At 40.5% G+C, this 18,489-nt stretch overlaps 1 long non-coding RNA gene across 1 annotated transcript; it reads right to left on the bottom strand.

Annotated features, from left to right (window-relative positions):
• Window positions 1–404: 404 nt before the first annotated feature.
• Window positions 405–14,329, bottom strand: LOC140595085 (uncharacterized). The gene is made up of 3 exons (XR_011996471.1): window positions 14,135–14,329; window positions 1,072–1,103; window positions 405–632 (listed from the first exon to the last, which is right to left on the bottom strand). It is a non-coding gene; the product is annotated as an uncharacterized lncRNA (long non-coding RNA).
• Between the last annotated feature and the right edge of the window lie 4,160 nt (window positions 14,330–18,489).

Genomic DNA, 18,489 nt, shown 5'->3' with positions numbered 1-18,489 from the left:
CTTGTTAACATGCATCTCAATACTGGGATTACCCGGGTCTATATCGAAGGTAACAAAACTTTTTTTTAAACTACAGTCAATCATTACTCATTGGTTTCTGTGTTTGCAAAATTGCCTCCCTGCTAAAATGTATCTGTCATTTCCAAAATCAATATACCAGCACTGTTCCAGGCATTCCCAGACACCTGCAGACTGGAAAAAAACTGGAGTTGCTAGACATACATGTTCCCAGCTAAGGTTGAATTAGGCAATACTCTGTCATGTTGCTTCAACTCTTCTATACCAAGCAAGTGTCCTTTTCTGCAGTTTTTATAGTGAACATATTTTTCACATTTTTATCCTTCTTGTCAATGATTTCAGGTTAAATGATCTCCAAGCATTAATCCTTTTTTTTAAGACTTTATTTATTTATTCATGAGAGATACAGAGAGAGACAGAGAAACAGACACAAGCAGAGGGAGAAGCAGGCTCCATGCTCCATGATGTGGGACTCGATCCCGGGACTCCAGGATCACATCCTGGGCCAAAGGCAGGTGCTAAACCACTGAGCCACTCAGGGATCCCCCTGATCTCCAAGCATAATGCCGAAGTGCTGTCTGGTATTCTTAAGTATAAGAAGGTTGGGATGGGCCCTACAAAGAAAACATATATGTTAGATAAGCTTTGCTCAGGCATGAGTTCTGCTGCTGTTAGCCATGAATTCTACATAAATGAATCAGCAATATATACTAAATCAGGTGTTTTTAAGCAGAAACACACAAAACAGGAATGTGTATTGATTGGTTGATAAGAATGTTGTGACCAGAGGTTCTACAACCTCACCCTGTGTATCTCCCCTGGAGCAATGGTTCATATTCCTCAATTCAGTGTTTGTAACTTTATAGAACAAAAATGCCGCAAACCCATACCCACATGTGAAAACCCAAGGAGCCAGAAATCATAGATAGAGGAGCCAGCCTCTAAGATCAACTGGATAAGAAAAATCTATGCTGTTCTGAAGACTCCATGAAGGAGATGTCACTAACCCCATCCCTCCACTCATGTTTATGCACTTATGTATGGTACACTCACCTTCATCCACAAATGGATTTGAAGTGACTTACCTGAAAGATAAAATAAACCAGTATGAGGTACAATAAGGAAGTGTTAGAGAGAAAAGACACACAGGATTGGGTGCAAGATGGTGCTGGGAAAGTAATATAAGCTCAGGCTCCTAGGCACTTACTAAAGGTCACAGATCTGGCCCTGAGCTTTTGAGCAGCAGAGGAGAAAGGGATTGCAATGAGTTCAGATATCCAATTCATGGGATCCAGAAGATGAATATGGCTGAGCAACCCAACTGTGTTTCTAAGCTCTAGCAACTTCCCCCTCCACGTAGAAACCCTGATGCACAAGTCCTCTCCAGACCTTCAATCTCAGCAACTAGCACACTGGTTTCCACTTTGCTCCTTGAACACACTAGGGGCATGCCTGACTCAAGACCTTTGTGCAATGTGTGTGTGTGTGTGTGTGTGTGCTTCCCAGAATGCCCTTTGCTCAAATCATTGCATGTTTAACTCATTCAGGCCTCAGCTCAAAGTCTCATCTTAAATAGAAGCTGTATTTGACTGCCCAGTTGAAAGCTCTCTTCCTTCCCCCCATCTCCAAGGTGGTACTCTTCATCTTTTTTTTTTTTTTTACCATCTAATCACTACACGAAAATTTTCATTTATTTAATAATTTGCTTATCATGTATTTCTCCCACTATTTAAGGTCTGTGAGCACAAGAACCTGGTTTGTACCTCCTAGGATAGAGTCTAGCACTTAGGAGGAGCCTCAGTGAATATTTGTTGAATAACTAAATAAAAAGAGGGATCCTGAGCAATGTGATGGATATATCCTTAGCAGTATTCTTGCAACAGACGCTACATGGAGTCTCCAAGGATTCTTCATTAGGGTCAGGTCAGCTTAGAGCAGAGGACAAGGGTAACCCACCATGAATAGTTCTGTCTATACTTCCACTCGTTTCTCCTTCATCTCTGACTGCAATCTATCTTGCTGCAACCAAAGACCATTACACCATCCTCAGTAGATTCAGATAATATTTGGCTGCCATTGTCGGCTAAAAAAGAGATTATTTTTATAGATGTGAAAAATGCCATCAATTTGGGGCTGTTTGGAAGGAATTAATAAAGAGGTGATATATTGTAACATTTTTGAAAAGAAAGTATTCATTATTACTGCATAGACACATTGACATAGTTGTTAATTCAAATTAATATCTTCTGGATCTATTCAAGTTATTCGAACAAAACATTAGAGATTAACTCATAAACTGTTATGTGTAAATTTGTGTTTGCTAAAGTGACTGACTATGGTATATTCTAGTAAGTATTAATACCTATTTCATTAAATCCAAGGTAGCACTGATTTTAAGCTCATATATCCTTTAAAAAAAATCTGGAAATTATCATTGTGAGACTCAATTCCAGGACATGGCTCAGAATCTATGAAACATGGTGAGAGTTAATATTCACTAAAGCCTGTGATTTAGGCACTGTGCTAAGCATTTTACATAAACACTCTCCGTGAAATACAAGAGGATAGATACCTTTATTATCCCTTTCTGCAGATGATGAAGCCACGACAAGTTACCCCAGTCCACAAAGCTGATACATAGCCGAGAGCCAGAGCAAGTGCAGCATTATCTAACCTGGAGCCTGAACTCCTAGCTGCTACATAAAAATAGCTTCTGTGGCCTTATTTCTTAGATCAAGCATGTGGAATCTTCTAGGGAGGCTATTTGTTCACCCAAAGAATCAATCAGCCAGTCTAGCAATACATACAAATAAAAAACAAACTGATTTTGTTTCTTCCCCTCTAAAATTGAAATTTATAAAGCCCTAAACAAGTATGTTTTTTTAAACTAAGAACATAAAAATATATTCATCCCAGGAGAGACATTCCAAAAACTACTCTGAGCTGTGGCACTGATTATTAGAGCAATATATTGAGAGAAATGGACCCAGAGAAGCCCAGGACCAATTTGCCCATTGTTCATAGATAGTGCAAAAGCAATTTTTAGCCCCAGGTTCTCTGAATATGAAAAATCTTTAATGGTAATATTCTCCCCAAGTGAGAGGAAACTATATGTAAAGGCAGCTAAGAATCTCTCATCTTCCTATTGCTCATAAATAGCTAAGGTAGGGATTTTTAATGTATTCCACTAATTTTTGTTTCATAAAATTACAGTGGGCTAATTCTTCCTTTGGTTCAGGGATGCACATCACAATCACCTGGAAACTTTCTCAACCACATATAGTAGGTCCCTCCCTAAAACTATTAACTCAGTCAGTATTCCTAGGGACATGCATATTTCAAAAAATCTCTCTTCTGGATAATTCTTTTTTTAAAAGATTTTATTTATTTATTCATGACAGACTCAGGGAGAGAAAGAGAGAGAGAGAGGCAGAGACACAGGCAGAGGGAGAAGCAGGCTCCATGCAGGAAGCCTGATGTGGGACTCAATCCTGGGTCTCTAGGATCACACCCCCGGCCAAAGGCGACGCTAAACCACTGAGCCACCGGGGCTGCCCAGTCTTCTGGATAATTCTGATGCCAACTCCAGGTGAAGAGATCCGGTAGTAATTTTCATCAGAGCTAAATCTCTAAAGAAAGCAGTGCCTAGAGATGGTTCAGAGCTAGCAATCGAAAGACCTGACTCAACCTTTACTCATGACTTTTAATTGTGTCTGTTTATCTACCTGCAAAATTTAAACATTATCAATAAACCTGTTGACAATGGTTCAATATATTCCCACAGTATGCTCAAAACTAAATGGTAGTCTGGCAACTACTGCACACTTGCATTCTCTCTTCTGCTTAATGACCCAGCTCTCCACTAAAAAGGACGAGTCTCGTAATCACCTATACCTGTTTCTACAGATATGCCTGGCAAAATTTAGTCCTAGTCTGCCTTTTTGGCTTTATCCCAGTTGCAAACTCCTAGACATGTGCACACACCCTCCCCCCCACACACACACATACACACACATACACACACTCACATTCACAACTTCTAATGGACTCTCATAACTCATTCAGTATAGAGACAGAAAGTCCATACTGTGACCTATATGACCTGCTCTTCCTCCCATAGCTCCCTGATCTCCTCTCCTGCTAATTTCCTTCTCCCTCTCTTGGCACCAGCCACATTGTTCCTTTGCTATTTCTAGGTAGTGCCAGGCTTCTCCTACCTCAGAACTTTGCACTTGCAGTTCTCTGTGTCAATAACACTCTTCCCCCAGAGAACCACACGGTTGTCACTCTCTCCTCTCTTCAACACTTTACTCAAAGTCCCCCTCTAGTGGGACCTTCCCTAGCTGTTATCTAAAATGTCAACCCCTACCCTGTTGTTTCACATATTTCTTGCCTGTTTTATCTTTTTTCCTTACCCCTTATTGCTATCAACGTTCCAGGTTTATTTCAGAAGGCAGAAAGAGAAAATATACCTACGAAAACGCACTAAAAACAAAAACAAGACAAAATACCCCATAAGATTTAGCATTCTGACCTATTACTAACAAAAGAGGATGAAATTCTGGCTAAAATTAGAGTAAATCTAGTAAGAACCAGGAAGAATGTGACAAAAGGATACTCACTTAAGTGAACAAACAGGTATTCTACTAGAATGAGGAGACATCCCTAGGTAAAAGTACAAAATAATGTTCTATAAAGGCTGCTAGGAGTAGCAAAGAAAGACCATAGAGGAAAATCACTAAGAAGAGGGCATACATAATAGAGTTCAGTAGTAAAGCCAGAGTTTAAGTAACAAAATTACCAGGAAATTTCCATATAAGAATGCAAATACCATTTAAAGATTTTCTAGACTTAGCAGATAGTGTCTGGCAACTACAACATGGCCACAAAAGCCTGTGCTTTGCAGATTTGAAAGTCCTGGCAGACATGTCAAGTCCTGGATATCCATGAACTCAAGGATTGGTTATGAGACCATTTAGGAGAATTCTAAAGACAAGGTAACAGTAGTAGCAACATGGCTGGGCTCAGAATGGTACTGTATTTACACAATATAGAAAATATGGACATGATGAGAAATCACTAGTCTCATTTTCTTCTAAAAACAGAACTTCTCTAAATTATTTTCTTGCATACAAAATTGAAGAGGCAATAAAAGAAGTGCCATCCTAGATTTACTGTTGATCAAGTAAGGAGTCATCAGGATCATAAAGATGAGAAAAAATCTTAGGAAAAACAACCATGAACAGCCAAACAAGTAAATGGAGAGTATCATTTTCCCAACTTCTGGAGGGGGGCAAATTAACGTTCAAAGCTACAGAAAGATCACTGGTCCCACAGTCAGAAATTGATTCAACAAAGTTGAACGTGTGCTATATGCTAAGCACTGCTTTATGGCTGGATTACAGCATTGAATAAAACAGGCTCTTGTCCATGTGAAACTTAAAGTATAGACAGGGAAGAGAGGAACAAAAAGCAAACACACAAATATATAATAAAATGCCAAGTAGTGATAAATGTTATTTAAAAAGTAGAGAAAGCTCTTTGGACAAATGGCTAATTCTAGGACTGGGAAAGGAAATACATAAGATAAGCTTGGAACAATCTTGTAGCGTCAGAAAGTAAGGAAGTGCTCAAAATTAAAAACAAAAACCAAAAAACCCACACTAATGGGACTATGTCAATGGGAGTAGAATGAAATCACTTCTAATGGCCAAAACTGGAATTTTTAAAATCTTTTTAAAAGATTTTACTTATTTATTTGAGAGAGAGAGACCGCAGCAGGAGGGGCAGAGGAAGAGGGAGAAGCAGACTCCCAAATGAGCAGAGAACCCAACAGAGGGAGGGTTGGATCCCAGGACCCTGGGATCATGACCTAAGCTGAAGGCAGATGATTGACTGACTGAGCCACCAGGTGCCCTAAAAACTGGAACAAGTTTAGCAACAAGATGAAGTAGTATTGATTTATAACCCAGGGTATAAAATACATATCTTTGCATCCATGGTGACATACGTAAATGATTGAATAAATAAAGAAAGAAGAGATAAATCTCCTATGCAGAGGAATTCCAAATAATTTATGTAACTAATTCTCCCTTGAGGAAGTGAAACATAATGCTCACACTTAAGTGTGGGCTGCATATAATGATTTCCTTCAAAAGGCACAAGGTAAAACAGGGTTTTATTGATGCTGGAGCTGACCTACCTGAGGTCTCATCCTGGGACTTCCATGCACTAGCTGTATGACCTTGGAAAAGTCACTTACCTTCTGTCTGATGGAAATTCCTCATCTATAAGATGAAAATCCTATTAGAACCTGCCTCAGATGGTTGTTGTAAGGATTAAATTAGTTAATATATGTGAAACACCAAGATTTCTTGGCTTATAAATGTTGTATAAATAAGAATTTAGTTCTTATCATATGGAAAGCCACTGGAGGTGCTAAACAGAAGGCTGCTTATGGCTCACATTGCTTCTTCAAGGGATCTCTCTATGCTCTCTGTAAAGAATAGATTTAAGGGTAGCAAGATTAGGTCTGGGAGGTCAGTTAGGAGGCCAGAGGTCAGTGATAGAGGCCAGAATAATGATTGCTTAGACCAAGGAGGTCATAGTGGGAATGATAAGAAATAGCTTCAGGGTAAATTTTGAAAGTTGACAAGATTTACTAATAAATTGGCAATAAGTTGTAGGTGAAAGGAAGGAGGAAACACATCTCCAAGAACTTGAATTTAGGTAAGTGAGTGAATGGTCATGCCGCAAACTGATATGGGGAACCCTGAGTGTGGAGTGTTCGTTCAGGTGGTTTTTTTGTCAGAGGTATTAAGAAACATTAAGGGAGGAATGTTCTAGTGGAACAAGAAGGTCTCAAAAAATTCAATCCTCACAATATAATTACAAATGATAGAGGATACCGCCTAAAGACACTTAGGTAGTTACAAGGTTTGTTATTTAATGAACTCAGAGTTTTTAAGTCAAAAAGGTAGGTAGGGGGCACAGTTGGCTGGCTCAGTTGGTTAAGGGAAGGACCCTTGATATCAGACCAGGTCATGATCTCAGGGTCGTGAGATTGAGCCCTGAGTCAGGATGGAGCCTGATTGAGATTCTCTCTCTCTCTCTCCCTCTCTGTCTGCCCCTCCTCCTTCTCTTAAAAAAAGAAATAGATGGAATGGCATAGTACTACACCCACACATTGTACCAATGTCAATGTCCCTGTTTTTATATTATATTATACTTAAGAAAGTTGTAACCATTGGGGGAAATTAGAAGAAGGTACTTAGGACTTCTCTGTACTCTCTTTGCAACTTCCTGAGAATCTATCATTTCAAAATTAAAAACTTAAATAATTACTCTGGCTCAAGAGAAGGAAATAACAGTAGTTCTTCTAGAGTTCTTAGGTAACCGCAAGCTCCTGTGAGTCAATACCGTGATATGGTTGATGTCACCAGGGCCAAAGGAAGCATAGCATTCCAAAGAGGGGCTATAGAAAGACCACTTTGTTTTGCTCAGGTCAATCCATATCTGAAGTGATAAAAGTCACCTCTGGATGCCACACTTCTAGATTAACAAGCACATTGAATGACAACTAGACAAAAAAACCCAGAACCAGGCAGCCCGGTCACATAAAAAATAGCTGAAGGAGGCGAAGAGATTTAGCCAAGAAAATTACAAACTTCCATGAGACATAACTGCTATCTTCAAATACATGACAGATTGTCAGTTGGTAACCAAATTTAGATGAGTGTTTGACATCCCTTTAGAGGCAATAAACATACTTTCTTTTCACAAAGCAACCCAAAGTATTTTTAAAGAGCACCTAGAGGGGCGCCTGGGTGGCTCAGTTGGTTAAGTGTTTACCTTTGACTCAGGTCATGATCTCACGGTCCTGGGATGGAGCCCCATTTTGGGGTCCCTGCTCAGTGAGGAGTCTGCTTCTCCCTCTCCCTCTGGCCCTCACCCCTGCTCATGCTCTCTCTCTCTCTCTCTCTCTCTCTCTCTCTCTCTCGTTCTGCTCTCTTTCAAATAAATAAAATCTTAAAAAATAAATAAATAAAAATAAATAAAACCACTTAGTGAGGCACCTGGGTAGCTCAGTCTGTTAAGTGTCTGACTCTTGGTTTTGGCCCAGGTCATGATCATGGGGCTGTGGGATCAAGCCCCACATCAGGCTCTGTGCTCAGTGCAGAATCTGCTTCAGATTCTCTCTCCCTCTTTCACTCACTAACTCTCTCAAATAAATAAAACCTTTAGAATAAAATAAAATTTAATTTAATTTTAAAAGAGCACTTAGATAAACCATTTTAGCAGCATTAAAATCTTTGATATTTATTTCCCTTTTTAAAAAAATTAATTAGTTTATTTAAATTTTTTTAGAATTACTTTAATTCCAGTATAGTTGATATATAGTGTTATATTAGTTTCAGGTATACAATACAGTGGCTCAGCAATTCCATATATTACTCAGTATTCATCATGATAAGTATAATCTTTAGGTAAAGATTATACCTACTTTTACCTTTAAAAGGTAAAATCCCTTTTACCTACTTCCCACATCCCCTTACCCCCACCCCTCTGGTAACCATCTGTTTGTTCTCTATAGTTAAGAGTCTGGTGTTGTCTTTTTCTTCCCCTTTTGTTTGCTTGTTTGATTTCTGGAATTCCACACATGAGTGAAATCATATGGCATTTGTCTTTCTCTGACTGGCTTATTTTGCTTTGCATTATACTTTCTAGATTCATCCACGTTGTTGCAAATGACAGGATTTCATTCTTTTTTATGGCTGAATAATATTATATTGTGTGTGTGTGCTGTTCACACACGTATATCACATCTTCTTTATCCTTTCATTTCAGATGGATCCTTGGGCTGCTTCCATAACTTGGCTACTGTAAATAATGCTGCAATAAACATAGAGGTGCACATATCCCTTGGAATTAATTCCTCATAGTCTTTCTGACTTTTAAAACAACTGAAGCACAATAAACCTGAAACATCAAAAATGTTCTCCCAACTGAATCTTTTTTTTTTTTTTTTAATTTTTTTTTTCTCCCAACTGAATCTTAACTGTTATTTTGTTTGGTTTGAAAGTGAGTCAATGATTTAAAAGAGTCTGCATCTTATTACAGCTACTTTCAACCATCTCCTCCTGCAACTGTTTCAAGAGCTATTAAGATATAAGATCTGTGATTTGGGGGCACCTGGGTGGTTCAGTTATTGAGCATCTGCCTTTGGCTCAGATTATGATCCCAAGGTCCTGGTATCAAGTCTGGTATCAGGCTCCCCACAGGGAGCCTGCTTCTCCCTTGGCCTATGTCTCTGCCTCTCTCTCTGTGTCTTTCATGAATAAATAAATAAAATCTTTTTTAAAAATCTGTGATTTGGACTTGGGGATCAGATATTTGTCAATCTTTCACATAGGACCAAAAAGTTTTAAGTATTTGCCTAAACTATCAAGGAGGGGTCACAGCACCTATTTTTCCACTTGCTGTATAGATGGAAAGGAAGATGATTGCAATACTGCAAGGTTAATGTTGCTACCCTTAATATTAAACTAATATTAATTGCTGCCTCTTAACATTTTAACACTATAGTAAAAGTTAGGCAAAAATGTAAAAACAAAGAAATTATTTGGCACTTTGTTATAGTAAAAGGCTATAAAAAGGATGAGAATAAAACCCAGGGAGAAGAATCTTGCAGACACTGACTTTTAAATCCCAATTATGATGAGTCCTTCCTGAGCAGTCTCACTGCTGTGCTTATTCAATCTGCTGAGGAAGTTCTCTGTTTATGACCCAGCAGAGATGAGTGTACTGCTTTGGCCAAAAGGGGCAAACAAAATGCTGAACATTATCAGGAACCAAATACAAAACAGAGAATATTATTCTTTTTTACAAACAAAACAAAACTCTTAGTATGCCTGGAATAGAGAGGACATGGGGATCTGGATGCTAGCAGTCTGGAAAGACACACACAGGAAAGATGGCTGAAGGAAAGAATGAAGCCGGGAAGAGGCTTTGCACAATTAGGATACGTTTGGCTTTTTACTGAAGGGGACTGTGCTAAGGGGTCATCGTTATTTGCACTACTTCCTATGAGGCTCACAGATACCCTGTGAACAAAGATCACCCTACTATTCTCATTTTACAGGTGAAGAAATGAGGTTTTGGAGAGGTTAAGTAGCTTGTCCAAAGATACCCAACTAGAAAGTGACAGGGGTGGGATTCAACCACAATGATCCATTCAGGGACCACTGAACATGAAGCCTTAGCATTGAGTCCATGTTCCCCACCTTCCTCCAAAGAATCAGGGGTTTAGAAAGCTGAGGAAACTTGCCCAAAGCTGGCTTGTGGCAGAACGGAGACTTGAACCAAGCTCTCATGACTCCCAGGCCAGGATCTTCCTGCAATGCCATGGGACCACTCCATCTGGAAGGCTAAGAGCTGAGCAAGGCTATCATCAAACTTTGAAAATTACAAAGGCTATGAAGAGAGTAAGTAAAATCTTCCAAAACCTGTGAGTATAAAAACACTAGGACAAAGAACCATTCTGGAGGTTTGAGAGAGACACGTTTAAAACAAGAAGGGGAAGTGCTGCTGTACGTATGCAACAATGAATTACAGAACTCTAGAAAGCAATAAAGGCTGAGAATAGCAGTCCAAATAAGACATTAGGCTTTAGTTTAATTAGTTGATTTAATGTTCTGTGTTTTAGGTGTTTGTGTTTGTTATGGGCTGAATTGTGTCCTCCACACCCACCCCAAACTTTACATGTTGAAGCCCTAACTCCCATGATCTCAGAATGTGACTGCATTTGGAGATAGGGCCTTTAAAAGGGTGATGAAATTCAAAGGAGACCGTTAGGGTGAGCCCTAATCCAGTCTGACTGATATCCTTAAAAGGAGAGATTAGGACACTCATAAAAACACCAAGGGCACGTGTGCTCAGAGGAAAGACTTTGTGAGGACAAAGATGGTGGCTATCTGCAAGCCAAGAAGAGAGACCTCAGGAAGAAAGAACCATACCGACACCTTGATCTTGGACTTCCAGTCTCAAAAACTACAAGAAATAAATTTCTATTATTTAAGACATCTGGTCTGTGGTACTTTGTGTGGACAGCCCTAGCAAGCCAACATAATGCTTTGCAAATACACATTCACTAATCCCTGAAACAACATTTTGACATAGGTTATGTCCCCATAATATAAAGGAAAAACCTGAGGCTTCAAGAGGTTAAATAATTTCATCTGTGTCACTCACTAGTAGGTAGCAGAGCTGGGATACATTCACGAGTCCTAGGACCCTAGTGGATTATCAAACAAGTCAGGGTCCTGTCTCCAACCTTAGCAGTTGGACTTCAAGAAAGATATCACATACATCATTTTTCTTGGTGCTTCTGGACCATGTAGAGGGAGGCCACAGATCAATGTGACAATTTGTGTGGGCTAATGCAATGTTGGGGAAATCACCTTTGAATAATATACAATATAAAGGTCAGAGCCCTGGATTGGGCACCAGAACACCTGAAATCAAATCCAGTCCCCAGGGCTTTTCTAATACCTGGGCAGGTATTTTTGAGTAACTTAATCTCTAAATCGGTTTTCTAATCTGTGAAAAAGGAATAATACCTGTCTTCTGCTTTTTGGTGTTGCTTTAATTACATTAACATTTTCTACTCACACTGCTACATTAGAGCTCTCTTTAATATCACTAACACTTAGCACAGTTTCCTTGCATATGCATGGACCTCAGAAAATGCACAAGGAATGAAGACAGAAGCTCTCAGCATACTGTGCAAATATAAGGCACCCTGGTTAATACAAGGAAACTCACTGTATCACAATTTCTTTGTTCAAGCCCTGGTAACCTTAAAGGTTGGAAAGCTGATAAGTCAAGAAGCAAAGCCAAGAGAGAAGTGCAGTCTCTTCCTAAGGAATAAGATGTCGCCCTGACCTGACAGCTTGCATCTCTCACTTTCTCCTCTTCTGTGTCTGAGAGACAGCTGTTCCAATGTCACCTTCATCTGTAATCTACTGGCTTTGCCCAGAGTCCTTAAGATCAGCCAGTCGATACAAAGGAACAGGAATGAGCTCTATAAACCTGAATGGAAGCCTTTGTTCATGTACTTCATGGAGGTACCCAAAATCCTTTTCCTAAGAGCTATAATGGGTCCCTAGGATTAAAGAGTCTATCTTGCCTTCCTGGCCTGCCATTTTACCCGGGGTGGAGAAACGTTACACCTAGAATAAACACTTGCCAGACACTTTCCCACTGATTCAGACGGTGTGGGATGAGCTGCTAGCAGTCTAACCATTCTGTCATAAACAATAGCAGAGTCGTGCATCCACTTATTTGTTTATTCACCAATTCATTCACTCATCAAATATTTATCAAGTGCCTTCTATGTGCCAAGCACTGTTCCAGGTGCTAGGGGTACAGCAGAGACAAAAGTCCTGCCCTCATGCAACTTGCATCACTACTGGGAGGAGGCAATCAGCAAAATAAATAAGTATAAGATAAAACTTGTGAGGTAAGATGTGTCATGGCAAAAAATAAACTAGGAAAGGAGATTAGGAAATTCTGACATAAAGTCCTAAAGATGAGAGTGTAAGATAAGCAAAAACCAGAGAGAAGAACAGTTCAGGGAAAGGCCTGGGATATAACTGGAATATTCTAGAAACAGAGGCCAGCAAGGCTGAGGCAAAGTTAACAGTATGACAAGTCACAGAGCTAACAGGAGTCCATATTATAGAGAACTCTGTAGGCCACTGCAAGAACTTTGGCTTCTACTCTGAGTGAGAAGGGGAGTCATGGGGTGGGGGGTGGGGGGGCGGGTAATGCAGATGCAGATGAGCGAACTGATCTAAATTAGTTTTGTAGGATCCCTGTGACTGTTGCATTAAAAACTGAGTAGATGGTGTGGGGGGGAGCACACAGGTGGAAGCTGAGCAGTCAGGAACTATTGCAATAATTTAGATAAGAACTAATGATTGCTTGCAGCAAGGTGATAGCTAGTTGAGGTGGGGAGAAGTGATTGGGTTCTGGGAGACTTTCTGAAGGCACATCCAACAGGATTTGCCAACGGCTCTGTTTTGGGATGTGAGAGAGGGCAAATTGTCAAGGAAAGATGAAGCTGGCATTAACTGAGATGAGGAAGACTATGGGAGAACAAGTTTGGAGGGCACAACATCAGTCTTTCATCTGGGGGATGCTTAGCCAGATGTACCTTTTGAAATTTGATTGGTGATGACAAGCAGATAGTTGGATAGATGAGGCTAAATGTAGGAAGTAGGTCTTCCCAATGATGTACATTGGGAAGGGTCAGTATCTAGATGGCACAAATAGGTGTTTAACTAGATGAAAACACTCAGAGTGAACAAGAATACCAGAGAGATGCAGCCCACTGACAAGGGGAGGCTGCTGGCATTGGACATCAGAAAAAGAGGACCCAGGAGTAAGGTTGAAGGAAAACCAGGAGAATGTGGCTCCTTCCTTGTGGAAGGACAGAATGTGGCCTGTCCTGTTCTCTAACTCTCATTTTTATTTTCTACTCTCACTCCACCTCTCTCCACCTTATTCTTAGGTAAGTAAGAAATAGTGAAAGGGATTATAAGGGAAAGGAGAGGAACTGAGTTGGAAAAATTCGAGAGGGAGACCAACCATGAGAGACTCCTAACTCTGGGAAACAAAGGGTTGCAGAAGGGGAGGTGAGGTGGGGGGGTTGGGGTAACTGGCTGACGGGCACTGAGGAGGGCAGTTGATGGGGTGAGCACTGGGTGTTATACTATATGTTGGCAAATCGAACTTAAATAAAAACAAGTGGGGAAAAAAAAGTGCATGAGCCAAGGCAGGTATTTACCAGGTAAACACTAGCCTTCTAATTGTGTGGCTCTTTTTAAAAGGCACATAGATCACTGTGCAGTGTGTCGTTATAATATGTGGATCAGCAGGAACATCCAGTTACTCAGCTCTGTGGGTTCTGTGGGCTGCCTGCCGAGTAGTGTTGGAGATATTCTCTTTACTGTTGGGATTGTTATTGTTCAGGAAGGCTTTGGCCCTCGCTGCACCCCTCCCTCCTTCCTTCTCCCACTCCCCACCCCCTGATCAGAGGGCAGTGAATACTCACATCATTTCACTTTGGTCCAGCTGCCAGGCTGGGGAACAGATGTTGTATTGTTAACACAAAGAAGAAAACAAATAGCCCCACTCCTCTGTGTCCTCTTGCCTCTCCCCTCCATCTCCATTTTAGCCCCCCGGTGAAAATGGGCAAACAATGTTGGGGAGAAGAAAGGATGGGGCTTCAATGAGTAATGCCATCCTCCCCAGCCAAGGTTGAGCTCTAACCGGAGGTGCACAGAGCGTTCTCCCCAGCCCTGTTTACAGCAGACACGGGTTCAGTCAGCTGAGAGGGCTGGCTCGTGGCTGGTGACGTGAGGATGCTCTCACTGAGAGGAGCATTGAGAGAAGGAAGACAATGGCCCTCTTCTATGTTTGGCTCCAGGAATGAGTCTACCTGCATTTTATGGGCAAGAGCTACGACCAGAAGTCACAGGGGCAATCCTAGGAGCAGAAGGAAATGATGGCTGGGGTCTATCTTTCTATGTTTGATTATTCCTCCTTTGAAAGCTTTTAAGAGATGGGGATAGAGTGGTAATTTCTTCTCTGGAGACCACAGGTTTATTTTTTTTTTTTTATATAATTTTTTTTTTTTTTTTAATTTATGATAGTCACAGAGAGAGAGAGAGAGAGGCAGAGACACAGGCGGAGGGGGAAGCAGGCTCCATGCACCGGGAGCCTGATGTGGGATTCGATCCCGGGTCTCCAGGATCGCGCCCTGGGCCAAAGGCAGGCGCCAAACCGCTGCGCCACCACAGGTTTAAATTCTTCTGCCTTTTCTTTCATTTCTCATGCAGACCTCGGGGTACGGGGTGGGGGTTGCAGGAGGTGAAGTGAGCATTGGAAGTCTAGTGTGAAAGTTAGAGGTGAAGCTATACATGAAGATGAGGATGCCAAGGAAGAAGCAGAGCACACAGGTCCTTGTCAACTAGCCTAAGTACTTGGAACTTCCCTTGAAGTTATTCAGTGTCAATAGAAAGATTTTAGCAAGGAGACTGATATACAGGAAGCAGATACACAGCTCTATGAAGGATGAATGGGAAGGGAACGCTAGTTAAAGGCTGCTATAGCAATCCAGGTAGCAGGCAGTGAAAGCCCTAAGATAACATTAGAAATGGCTCAATTGTTGTCAATTAGACAAAATCAACAGGGCTTAGGAAACAATTGGGCATGGAGAGGAAGTAGGTAAGGATGGCCAGAGCTCTAGCGTGGACCTAATGGTTTTAAGCCCTGAAAAAGTTATGCCCACCTCCTGTAACATCATTCAAAATAAAAGTAACATCTAGTTGTAAAATAGATGTAAGGAATTCCAGAAAGTTTCTGTTTTTTCTAGAATGGCTGCTTTGATCCACTTGCTAAGCACTAAATTCTTTGAAAACAATTTTTTGGCCCCCCGGTTTTGTTTTCTTGGTGTTTCAAGCATGAATTTTTGTGCTTATTGGATAATCTGATACTGGGAAGGAGTTGCAGAATTCATGTGTGGCCCACTAGATGGATGACATGCCTCTCACAGAGAAGGGGGGGATTCAGGAAGAGAAGCATAGGAGATGGGATGGGAATGATGAGCTCAGCCTTGGACGTGTGAGTGTGAAGTATCAATGGAGACAGACACTGCCAGAGGGCAGCTGATTAGATGGGTCTGGAGCGGAGATGGTAGAACTGGGTATCATCAGCACTCATGGGTGGAGGGGGTGGGGCAAGAGGCACGGGAGAGGATAAGGTCATCCAGGGTGAATGTGTAGAAGGAGAAGAGAGACAGCCTGCAATGCAACCTGCAGAAACTTGGCGTGTTAGGAATCGGGCAAAAAAAGGAGGCTGCTGAGGAGTGTCCAGGAAGATTGAAGAAAATTCAGGAGAAAGTGGAGCCCCAAAGACTAAGGAGCAAAGGAGTTTCAAGAAGGAGGAAATAATCAACAACATCAAATGCTATAGACCCATTCAAGTCAGATGAGAGGATGGGCAGAGCTGAATAGCACCAATGCGTGTGCCGTCAAAGAGGTTACTTGTGGCCTTATTATTGACAGCAATTTCTGGCGAGTTGTGTATGTAGAAGTATGAGTGAAAGACACATGAGAAGGAAGAAAGAGGTAGAGAGTTTATACACTATTAGTGGCAGCATAAGAGAATAGAAGGTTGACGGATGGTTTTATGTAAACTTGGTAGAGAACATACTGATATCTCATTTATGCCTGCCAGGCAAAACATCAAAACATACCAGATTTAATAGGGGCAGGGAAGAGGAATAAGTTTAAGAGGAATAAGTTTTAGAGGAATAATTCTCTTTGTATTACCTACAGGCTACAGAGTCAGCTGAGACAATAATTTTGCTTGGCTTGGATGTGGTATTCTGGAAAGTTGGACAAGTACTTCTCAGGCACCTACTCTGCATGCTGGTTCCTGTATGAGCTGCTGTGGGGAATTCAGAAACAAGGAGTTCAAGAAGCTCATTGTGTCATGAAAAGAAAACTTATGTCAGAGGCTGCAGATCTACAACGTGAATCACCCATGGTATTTGTGCCGCACAGTGTTTTTGTAAAATTGAACCATCATTATTTTAAAATCAGGTAAATATCTGCATATCTGGCTCTTGTTCAAAAACTGGAAGATCTAAGACCCTTGACCTGCATTCCTGATAGGCAGCAATAGACTAGGACAAAGGTACAGGTGCCCATTCCTGAGAGCGCCCATTCTCCCCTTTACTCTTGTCCTCGAAGCTCTCTATAGTGGACTCATGGGGAAGATTGCCTTTGTATTAGCTGCTCAGTGCTTGGGAGGCATGTATGTTTATGACCACACCTGAGGACAATCTAAGTCATGAATTACTACATGCTAGAATGTGTGATGCTGACGGCTCTGCTGCAGGTATTCAGGAAGAGGAGAAATCAGTAGAATTCAATAGTTGAATATAGCTTCTTAGACTTGGCCTTGACAAGTAGATAGGATAAGGATAGGTGGTTGGATGGATAAATGAATAAATAGGTGAAAGAGAGAAAAGTGTTTCCCTTAGATTCTGGGATGGCTTTAAGGCATTTGTATGGCAAGTGATGACTGAAATTGCAGAAACATATATCTAGTACTTTTACTTAAAATCTGAAAATTCTTCATTTTTAGATCGAGAAGACATTTCAATTTATCTGCAGACAGTGCTCTCTGTAATTTCTCTATTCACCCATGACTGTCCTAATGCAGAGAGCTTCCTAATGCAGAGAGTCAATAGCAATAATCATATAGTGATATTGCAAGAAGCTGCTCCTTTGAAAGTCAAACACAAAGATCATATAATACCAGGACTTTATATCTATACAAGAGTCCCACTCTTGCTTGGCACAACTGCATCAATCCCAATTCCATGAGGGTAGTCATAATACCCATGTAATCTTTATTTTAATCTTTTCCAGTTGATTGGGCCCATCTCCAAAGATGGTGCTCTTTGGGCTCCGTGAGCTAAAGTCCCAACCTCACAACTAGTTCTAAGTTTTGGAAAGCATCTGAAATTATCTCAAAGGGGTAATCACTTATTAATCTCTTTGATGATTTCTAAAGCTCAAGAATGAAACAAAGTGTCCCTAAATGAAAGAGGGGAAAGCATTGAACTTTACCATACTAATGCATTGCCCCCTGTTTCAAGGACCTGGTCTTTGTACTGTATTTCCTGCTTTCCAAATACAACCAGCTGTGTGTGAAAAAGCCCAGTTGCCACTAGATGACCCTAAAATTTAATCCAACAGTTGACAAACCTCACTCTTTAAATAAGAACGGACAAGAAGAAAACATGAGCACTAAAGAAAACTCTTCAACATGAAAGATGGAGATGATAACCAACAGTAACAAGACAATCTGGAGGAAGCAGAGGTCATTCAGAAAGCAGCAAACTTCCATGAATATGTAACTAGTATCTTCAGAGAGGTAGAATATAGGTTATATTCATGAAATAAGAATAAGTTACAAAAACAACAACAAAAGGAACTATGTGAATAAGAAAAAGTGGTTTATTGCAGAAGTTTATTGTAAAGATAAATTTTTATATTGTAAAGATACAATAAACTCAGTGGAAGATGTAAAAAAGTTGAAAATAATGTCCCAAAATGTATAAAAATGTGTCAACTGATGGATAAGTAGATCGAAAATCAAAGAATTGATCTGGAAGGTATTTTCTGGCCAATGATATTCCAGAAAGAAAAAAAAAGTCAACAAAGAAAAAGAATAGAGACAACATTATTTTAAAAAATACAAGAAATTGAAGAACACAAAGTTCTAAACTGAAAGGGCCCAATAAGTGCCCAACATAATAAATAAAAAAGGACTCACACTATTGTATATAGTCATGGAATTTTAACATACAATAGACAGACAGAAACTTCTACA

The sequence above is a fragment of the Vulpes vulpes genome, chromosome 13, assembly GCF_048418805.1.
Source record: "Vulpes vulpes isolate BD-2025 chromosome 13, VulVul3, whole genome shotgun sequence".
NCBI classification, from domain to species: domain Eukaryota; kingdom Metazoa; phylum Chordata; class Mammalia; order Carnivora; family Canidae; genus Vulpes; species Vulpes vulpes.
The sequence above is the reverse complement of the archived record's forward strand: the minus strand, read 5'-3'. Positions and strand labels throughout refer to the sequence as shown.